The sequence below is a fragment of the Zonotrichia albicollis genome, chromosome 5 (genome assembly GCF_047830755.1).
Source record: "Zonotrichia albicollis isolate bZonAlb1 chromosome 5, bZonAlb1.hap1, whole genome shotgun sequence".
Lineage (NCBI taxonomy): Eukaryota > Metazoa > Chordata > Aves > Passeriformes > Passerellidae > Zonotrichia > Zonotrichia albicollis.
In genome coordinates, this window is record NC_133823.1 from 34,402,733 (window position 1) to 34,413,266 (window position 10,534).

At 36.8% G+C, this 10,534-nt stretch overlaps 1 long non-coding RNA gene across 1 annotated transcript; it reads left to right on the forward strand.

The window, feature by feature from the left end:
* The first annotated feature begins 442 nt into the window (after positions 1 to 442).
* Positions 443 to 9,993, forward strand: LOC141729031 (uncharacterized). Its single transcript, XR_012580277.1, has 3 exons — positions 443 to 487; positions 1,279 to 1,342; positions 9,648 to 9,993. It is a non-coding gene; the product is annotated as an uncharacterized LOC141729031 (long non-coding RNA).
* Positions 9,994 to 10,534: the final 541 nt, after the last annotated feature.

Below are 10,534 nucleotides of genomic sequence, written 5' to 3' on the forward strand. Positions count from 1 at the left end.
CAAAGCTGTGGAATAGCTTTGGAATACATTCCATGCCACGCTATGGTGACAGGTAAGCAGGGAGGTTTTCTGAAGAGCTAGCAGAAGAGATGGAAGCAATCTGTGAAAGAGAGATTGTAGGTATCAATAGTCATTGTCTCTTCCAGGACAAAAACTAGAGTACCAAGTTACGGCACAAGGTGACACATCCAACACCAGTTCAAGGACTTTGGGGCCTTCATAGAGGGTGTTGCAGATACCAGACCTTTAGGTGAATTTACTTTGTTACAGAACAAGAAAATATGTCAAGGATAGAAACTCATGGTGTGACCAATTGTAGCCAGAGATCAGTTTTCTGAAGTACTGAGAGGCAGATTTTCCCAATTTCCTAATGCAAAATTTCACTTTATCATGTGATTTTATGTTTTGTTTTCCAAGGAAGCAAACTATGAATTTGTGCAGAACAAAAATGAACACTGTGGGAGCATTCTGAAGCCCTGAAGCTGAGGTAAGCAATGCAATGTCACTGGTTTAGTACAATCTATCACAACAGAGATAATTGTAGACACGAAGAAAAAGACAAACAGGTGGTATTTATTGAATATGGATCTTTTAAAATCACCTCTACTTTTCCTTTTCTTCTGAAAGATTATTATTAAGTAGATCTTTTTCAGCTTTTCTTCAGCTAATACTTTTTCAGATTTTGAAGCCAACATCACTGACATTTAAAATAATGTATACAAATTTTCCTCTTTATTTCTTTATTGCATGATTCTTGAAACATTTTTGTTATGTTGATAGTTAGCATGGAAGCACTCAATCTAAGCAAAATGTACATTTTCAATTTTTTTTTCTTTTTGTTTATTTAATTTTACCACCCCCTCAGTTACATAACTGTGTTATGTGGGTTTTTTTAAGCTTTTTTCCTAACCACTCATTTCAAAACATTTTAAGTGTTTAGCACAGTACATCCCAAGCTATTGAACATATCAGCCAAGACAAAATGTGGCAGTTGTAGCCTCAGGTAACTCATAAATGGGCTGTGTTCACATCTGAGAGAGAGGAGGAAAAAGTACAACTTGCTTTGCTTAGCAGTAACTGAGTTAATTATTTGCTGACATTGATATTCCGTGATAATTGCCACATTCGCAGGATTCCACGGAGACTCATACGTTACCAAGTTTCAAATGTGTTTAACCAAACTAAAAGAAATAAAATCAGGAAGTTGATGAACTGCAGATTGCTGGATGCAGTATGGCAGGAGCTACAGCACTATAAGCTTGTCCTCCTCTCCATCAGGTGCCTGATGCTGACCTTGGCCAGAGCTGATCCTTTGGCTCGGAGTGACTTTGTGCTGTACATGGTGAGTCCCAGCCATAGCTGTGAACACACTTCCACTCCACAGTGTGCTGTGAAAGCAGTGCACAGCTGACAGCGGAAAACACTGGAACCCCACACCTACCTAACACAGCTGACTCACAGAATATGACTTTGCCATGGTTGTTGGTCTGCTTGATTTGCTGGCCACCTGGACCAATAAGTGGTGAAAGTCCCTTTTTATTCCCTGGAAAGAAGAAGTGATGCTGAGAGGGAGCCAAACTCTGCCACCACAGACAGGGCATTTTAGGAATTGAACATCACAGGCAGAGAACAGCTACCAAGAGGTGTTGATAATTAAGGTTTTCAGATTAAAATTAACAGGTGGTTTGTATAGGTAGAGCTGCTGCTAGAGAACAGGCAGTGTAATAAATTATTGATCCTGTTGAGGGTGAGACAACTACAGCTAGAACACACAAAGCTAAGATGCCTCTGACAGAATAGAACCTAAATTACCTCAGAGAGTGCTGAAGTAGATCTGGAGAGCAAGTAAGGACACTGTACTGAAGGAGAAAGAAAGATGGTGAACTTCTGCCCAGAACAGAAAGAGAGGGTAAAAATATCACTGCAGAGCGAATTCAAGCTGAGACAGGGTTACTGAGACAGAATCCAATCAGGTAAAAGGATAGGGGGCTGGTAAGTTTAAAAAAATACCTCACATTTCTATTAACGCATATCCTTAATTAATTTTGAGGCATCATATACAAAGTTCTCATATAGAAATATAGGATTTTTGAGTTTACTATCCATCGCTTAGTGTTTAAAACTTCCATGAGGCAGTAACATCCATAGCACTGAAGCTCATTGCCCCCCTGACTATTTTGTCTCACTTTATCTTTGGTAGTATATTAGTCACATATTAGGGTACTAGAGCAGGAACTTGAATTGTTTCTGTTGGTATGATAAATACACACTTCTCTCTTTCAACATCAGAGCTGTGAGAAAAAGAAGCATTACAATTATACACATAAATGCTTCTAAGATGTGAAACTTTTGTGACAGTGATTTTAGCCCTAAGAACATCAAGGTTATTTTGGGGATTCTCAAAATTTCTATAGCATAGATGCAGGAGGAGAAATGGGAGGGCTACTGGCTGTTGGAGACCTTTATGTGTGCCACAGCAGTCTGATGTTCTCACGCAACTGCTGGCAATATGTAGAAAGAATTTTCTAAGGCATGGCTAATTATGAGTGAAGCTGATTAAAAAAGCAAAATTATGTGCAAAGTGTCTTGGATATCTTTTGTCTTTTACCTTTGGGTAAAAATACTTTTTTTGCTGGTTTTTGTTTTGTTCTCTTTTGGAACACAAGCAAATAAGTGGGTTAAACATGATTTTGGTACTTAACTAAACTAATAAATCCACACAATCCCTGATCCCTCTGTAATGACTTCAGAAAAGGTCCAACATAATGACCTTTAATTCAGCATCTATTCAGGACAAAATTAATTTGTTTTTCCAGAACTCCAGAATGTAGACAATGAACAGATTAATAAGGAGCAAGGTAATTATTTAGAGTACAGGATTTGGGGAAAAATAACGGGCAAGGAGATGAGGGCAGATGGATGGGACTTGTACATTGTCAGTCATAATCTTCCTTTTGGAAGTGATAAATAGTTTAAGCTAAAAAGAAGTGAAAGTCCTTTTCTGAGTTTCAGAGTAAAGATGTTCAGTCTTCATTCATGCCCATTGCAGGGAAAAAGTAGGTTTATAATTTTGACTGCGCTGTTTCAAGAACACCTTGACAGCTCAATCCTTGTAAGTGCTTGTGAGTTATTTGATTGTTCCTGCTTGCTGTGCAATACCTCAGAGCCTGGGAGAAGGAAGGGGCTCACCAGCTTGATCAGTTTCTCACAGCTTTCTCTGGGTTATGTCCTTTGCCCCTTCATTATCTCTCATTTTTTTTCACTCTCACATTAAATTTTAAAACTGAGTTGTTAAAAATGAAGTTAGGAATCTTTGGTTTTCCCCAAACAGCATTTCCATGCTTTTCTGGGCTGTTTTAAAAGGAGTATGGTTATGGTGATGACAACTGCCACCACACTATAGTCTGCATGTTTTTAACAGTACTCTCAGGTAATTCCTACTGGTTTATTATTTTTGGGTTTTTTTTCCTCCCTACTATTAGTGACCTTTCTTGCTGCATTGTTTGATAATGTTTTTCATTAAAATGCAGATGTCTATCCATTTTTTTTACCACTACACATGTTGTGTTTCCTCAGACATTAAGCAGTGCCCATACTGTGGTTTAGGCAGCGAGTGTCTCCCAAAGGTACTGTCTGCCTGCTAACCCATCTAGTATAAAAAGGTACTTGAAATCTGACACCTTTTCCCAAGAAATTTCCTCTCTTAGCTAAAGGTAAATGCTCCCATTTTGCCTGTTTTCAGCTATTTTGGCCTTATCCAGAAAGAAGCAAATCTAGCAGGCTGAAGAGAAAAAGAAGTTGAGGTTTGTGCATCAGTTTGAGTGTTACCTGACCCTGAGCCCATCCTGGACACTGTGTCCTAGTTAATGCCTATCTTTGTACACTCTCTAAGCTTCCTTTTGTAAACTCCTCACTAACAAACCAGATCTTTGGTACGTGTTCCTTTCTTAAAAAGTGAGAGTAGTGAACAGAAATACAACTATACAATTATATGCCAGGTATGAGATTAAACACAAGTCTCTAAGGTTAGATTTTTGTCTACTTGTCCCCCTTGCAGTCTGTACAGACACTAAGTGTCCCATCATGCTGGTCTAATTTTGCTGTACTCACAATTCTTTCTTCACTGTTCAGTTTCCTTGGGTATCAGAAGGATTGTGTGGATTACATTTGTTTAAGCAAAAGAAATCTGCCAAGGTGAGCTGAAAATTCCCCATTCCAGTGCTTAAATCTTCTAGGATCCAGGATTTCTTCAAGCCTTTTAGAATTCAGAACATTGTGGAAATAACTCAATGCCAAGAACATCTTGCTTTTCTTTTAAAGTGTATTCTTTGAAGGTGCTTTTTGAATCTTGGTTTGGGTCAAATCACTGGGTATTTGATTTAAGCAGAAATTCTATATTGAAACACTCGTGCTGCAAGATACTTGGTGTGCCTGCAGACACCTCGAACACACCCCCATGCTCCCTGATCAGGTCCCTGATTGCATTCTGGTAGCATTCATAAGTCTCATATAACTGGAAATTTTGAAAATCTCAACCCTTTTTGTCACTATTAATATTATTTCTGTGTAGGAGACATCATCTGACTTGTACATATCATACATCCTTGCAAAGGGCACAAAGTAGCTGCAGGTTCTCTGTGTGCACAGCTGCTCCGTATTAGTTTCCTACAACACTCAAATTTGGTGGTTAACCAGTACCCAAACTCTCAGGTGTTTAATTGTTGCAAGCTGTAGCAAGACATCTGTATGAAGTGTGGAACCACCTCCAAAATTCTATCAAGTGAAAGATTCTGAACATGTGGCTGGAGCAGGTCCAAATTTATTACCGGAGAGTTCTTGCTGCTGGGCTCTTCTGTAAATGCATGCATTCATTTGTTCACTTTTTCTCCCATTATCATGTTAAGAATTTCACAGTCACATTTAAATCTCTTTTTTTTTCCCCTGAATGTTGTTGTGACAGTCTTCCTCATATTGTATTTAAAACCTTCTCTTGCTAAAAACCAAGTCCAAACACTAACACACAGTGACAAACCAAAAACCCCCAATCTGATGCTGAACATTTAGTGTTGAAAATCAACTATCTTGTTGCAGCTTTACCTTTCATTAGGTATTAGAAAATAAATAATCTTATAATCAAAACAATATTACACCATTTATATAAAAGATTGCAGAAAGGTTTTATCTTTCCCTCAGGGCCCATAATCAAGTCTTTTTCTATGTAGTTCAGAGTGGCTAAACAGCTGAAAGCCATAAAAGAATAGAGAAGGTTTTAAGATGTGGAGAAATTTAATTTTGCTGCTTTTTAAAATTAAGACCATATAATTTCCTTAAAATTTTATGTTAAGCCCAAAAATAGAGAAAGGCAGCACAGAATGATGGGGAAATATTAGTAAAATGTGATTTTAGGTATAAGAAAATCCAGAAACTCTGTGTAGTGTGTGAGAAGCTATTCAGCTTTGAAAATAGAAACTTAAATTGCAGAAGATAATTATGCTCTCACTTTACATTTATTGGTCAGAACCAAGTTTGCCCACCAATGTTTAGAGGATAGCACTGTCTGAAGAAATTACCTCATAAAGGAAGCTGGCATGGAGGTGAATGTAGACTGTGATGGGGCTTGCATTATTTTCAGTGTCTGTAATACCTACAGGCAGTAACCACCAGTCAGCACGCCTTTAATATTTTGCAGCTTTTTAAATTTGGTTTTTTTTCTCTAATTTGGAGTCAAAATTAAATACCTTTTTGAATTGAATTGCGACTTTTAAAACAGGGGCAAGTTAAACATAGTGAACATTTTCTTTCACTTGTGTTTCTCCTATTTGCTATTGATTCCTGGAACATTATTTATAAGCAGGTTTTTCTTCCATTAGAATTCTGATTTTGAAAATTCTGACATTTGAGTCACAGTGGTTACCTAAAATTCGGTCTGTGGGTTGGTGTCATGATGCTTTAGTTATACTTACACCAGGAGAACCATACTGTTTTAAAAACCACTGGGTACAATTTTGATGCCAAGCAGTTACCAAGAAGGCAACTGGGAGATGTATATCACGTGATGTGTAAACTTTGTCATGTGATGTGTAAACTTGGTGTGTTGGAAGCACCCTGGTCATCCAATAGTTGGTTCTACAGTTAGTTTACAGTTTGATTCTTTGCCTGTGCTGTTAAAACAAGCAGATGTTCACTCTAGGGATGGTTGCACTGCATTTGTGAACAAAGTGATTCCCATGTGGATCACGACAAGGGATGTTCGCTGTCATAACTTGAAACTCAAACAAGTCCAACGGGCAAGAAATTGAATTGAATAACTGAAACAGAATTTGACCTACATGTTCCCAATATTAAGTTTTAGAGAGCATTTATGATCCATGCAAATGAAGATAACTCATGTATATTAATGCAAAGCTTTTATTCTAATCATCTTTGCATATGGCATAGTAAATATTGATACTATTAATAAAGTTGAAGCAAGATGGAATTGAATATTCATAATTTAGCTCACAGTACATTACAGATGTTTTACACTGAAAATTAATTGTGTGAAGTTATATATAACTTTGATAAGCTTTAATTTGGCTGCTTTTTTATCTACAGTATGCTTATTCTGTCCTTGATTATCACCTTCTGGCAAAAAAAAAAATCATCTACGAGGTTTTCCATAAAAAACAACAAAGAAGGAGGCAAGAATGATAAAAGAAAAGAGCTTAAATTGTTCTGATACAGAAGATTATCATATTAATTTAAACAACTTTCTGGTTGCTTCACCACTGGAATGAAAAAATAATATTTGAATGCTTCTCTCTCTCTATCATAATTGATTTTTCTTGCCTACTGGTTTAGTATGATTTCTGTCTTGCAACTTGCTTTTCATTCTTGATATCTTCTCCTCTTTTTTTGAACCTTCCAGATTTCTAGAATTGCAGCTGAAACATCCTGTCCATAATCCAACCCTTTAATTGAACTTCCATCCTTATGCATCTGAGGTATCACCTCTTGAATATTGCTGGCATCAAACAACAACCTCCTTTTGAATTTCTCTCCATTGCCTCATTTCTCTAAATTATTGTTATTCTCAGGGCTGCATTTAGACTTCTGGTCTATTTTTGTCTCATCTTCACTCTGGCAAATAGCTCTTGTCTTCTTCAGTTCGACTTCAAACTCTCTGCTCTTTTCAATGCTTCTCTTTTCAATGTTTCACTTCTTTTTTCACTTCAATCTTTCTTGTTTTCTGGGATAATGAAAAAGAATTATAAGTTTAAAAACACTTTTCGAAGGAGGATTCACTTATCTTGAAACTAATTAATTCTACTCCTTTTCCACCACTGTTAGTTTTCCTTGGAACACAGGCAAGAAAGTCTGAGAAGGCTTCATCGGCTCCCACTCCTTTTGCTTTGATGGGTGGCCCCATGCAGTTTCTGCAAGGCTTGTGTTTATTTTATTTTCCCTTGAAGAAACGGTTTTATATAGAAAAGCCATGTCTTAGCATGATCTGTTCTTTAGAGATAAGTGTCCTGAGGTTTTTTTCTTTTTGCCATTTGTTTGTTTTCTTCCTGCTCAAGACCAGATATGCTTGAAAATATATATTAATATTGCTGCAATGGAAGTTCAGGACTTTTAAGCTCCTGTATAACTCATTTTGCTTTCAAGATCAGCTACTCAGTGGTTCATATATTGTAACTATATACATTCATTACATGCACTCAAAATTGAACATATATAAATTAATATAAACTAGGGGAAGGAAGGATCTGCTGTTTGATTGCTAGTCCTTTTTATTCTTCAGGCAGAGGTACTTTGCCAACAAACAATAAATGGAAAGGAATTAATATAGAAATTAAAAGTTAAAAGTAGTCTTCAGGGAAACCCTCAAGTATACCTCAAATTACATTGATTAAGGCATTTTTCAGTTTAAAATAAATAAATCAAGAGTAACTAATCCAGCAGGGTGTAAAGCTCACAGATATATGCTCAGAGTGCATTTAACAAAAGTTTATTGCTAAGTGTTCCTCAGTTTTGCACATCAAGCCCCCAGGTTCAATTTCTGAACGCCTGATTGCATTATTTCTGCCTTGCACAAAAGTACTGACCTGAAATTCTTGTTTAAGTGACCATCTAAGAATCCTTTTTTAAAATGAGTGACAAGCATGGACCAGATCCTTTTCTCTAGGGTAACATAAATTATGCTGTCGTAATTACAAATTCTTAATTTCCAAATAGTTTTCTGCTAAATTTAAAGCACATATTTAAAAAATAATGTAAGAATCTTATGAACTAGTTCACAGATAACTTAGAATCATCTGCAAAAATATTTTTAACTGCATGAGGGAATGATGAGGAGGATATTGGTGGAAGAGAAGTGAAATGTAGCTTTTTTTTCCTCAGCACATTAATTTTTAAAGTTTATCTTTCTCGTTCATCTAGTAGAACCATAAATACTTCTATTTAGTGAATTATGACCTTCTACATGTTTGAGAAAAATTTCACTGGTATTCTCACACTCCACATACCACTTACTAGAACACTAGGAAAAGCCCCACAACATCAAAACACAAACATCAAACAACAAAGTTTCAGAATTATCAGCATTAAGACCTGGGTAGCACTCAGTTTAGAAAAATGTAAAATCAAATTATCAAATACATAATGTAGTAAATTAACATTGATATCTTTGCAGTCTCAGAAATGCTATTAAAATTACAAACACTGATAGTGCTGTGAAGTAATAAATTATTTTTCTGGTGCTTATTCTTGACCTTCACAAAGCTGCAGCTGAACTAACATAATGTGGTTGTTTGAATGCCCAGGATGCTGATTATAGGTTTTCCATGTTTACATGATAAGTTGATATACAGTTTCACTAAACATCTTCAAATCACTTTTTGCTCATCTATACTCAATTTTTCTAGAAAGCAGAATGCTTGCGGCTCTCAAGCTGCATTCGAATTATTCTAGCAAAATTATTTTTCTTCTAATTTGAATCTGATTTTTTATTCCAGTCACAGTCTTATCAGTGGTAGCTCCCTGAATTTGTAATATGCTTCACATTCAAATTAACTCTTTTGGATACTTCTTCATTTTGTATTCTGAGTTCAATCCATGTTTCTTATGTTTTTAATTTCTAAGGAAAAAGATCCTCCTCCAGCTGAAACACAATTTTTCAGCAAGAAAAATGCTTTATTTTGCAACAAGTGCTGATTATTATGACAGGGTTCTAGGTTGTGAATCCCCAGTGGAGAAATAAAACACTTTAACTCTGTTTTTCCTATGGCTGGATTAACCAGGCCTTGATCTCTCCTCTGAGAGCTTCTGGCAATGGTCAAATAATGTGGTCTGTAGTTTCTTTTCTTTCCCTTCCAAAGCTGTAGAGGAGAACATCACATTACTCACTCTGCTCACTCCTTGCCAGCTGCTAATATAAAATGGTATTGCTCTCTAAGGAGACCTGTTCTACATGTGTTTTTCCAAAGATCAGTATAAATTCTTCCCCTCTCCTACAGTTCTTTTCAGCCTTACAGCAGTTCTGTACGGCCGTGGTTTAGTTTTACCTTGGCTGTTCTGCCCTTCATGCTCACACATATTTCAAAGGGGGCAGCGCAGACAGCGCCAGCTCTCAGCCCTTTGAGTTCATTCCCGGCTATTTCTCACAGGATTGCAGAGCAGCTCTCCCTCGATGCCCTGGATTTCCATACAAAAGCCGATGATCAGCCCTGCAGCAAGGCGTGCTGAGCTGCCCTGCCATACTCCCTGCTCCACGGGCAGCGCTGATCCGTCCCCTGCTGAAACGTGACATGCGCTCCTGAGATTGTGAAACGTCACTAAATTAGATTCAGCAATTCAAACACCTGCAGTATCCTTTCCATTCCAGTGCGTTTCACTTCCTACCTTTTAGGTTGTGTGTTTTAATCTGGCCTTCTTTCATCTGTGCATATATGTGCTTCCTGTGCACTCATGGTAAAGCAAGGGAACTTTGCAAACAGGCAGGTCCAAGTCTAAGTCGGGACTAAAGTAAAAATAAATTAAATCAAATATTTGATTCTGTAGTGGATATCTGATCACTATACACAGTTTAAAGGGAACTATTTGCCCAATTTCCTAGCATTTCACTTGAAGAAACTGATATTTTTTCCCAAAGTAATTTTGCAGATCAGCTAAATGTGCATACTGAAGCCCTTTAGGTCTGAGGCAGTCAGAAGAGAATTGTAGTTAAAATTTGCATTTCTATTTAGCCACAAACAATACTAATTGCTAAATGCAACAATAATGGAGAGGCCAACAAATAATAGGTATACAAAGTAAAGCTCTTCATCATGGCTTCTCTATAGAAAAAAAAAATTCTCATCTGGTCCTTCACATTCTCCCAAGGAAATAGTATTGAGTTTACTAAAGTTGCAACATCAATGAAAACAAAAGCATTATCCACAGACACTAAGAAACTGTATTCACAGGCAACTAAAACTGCATTAAAAACAAACCTAAAAGTAGTTTTAAATTTCTTATTACACCAATATGTAGTTGTACTCAATAAGAACTGAAT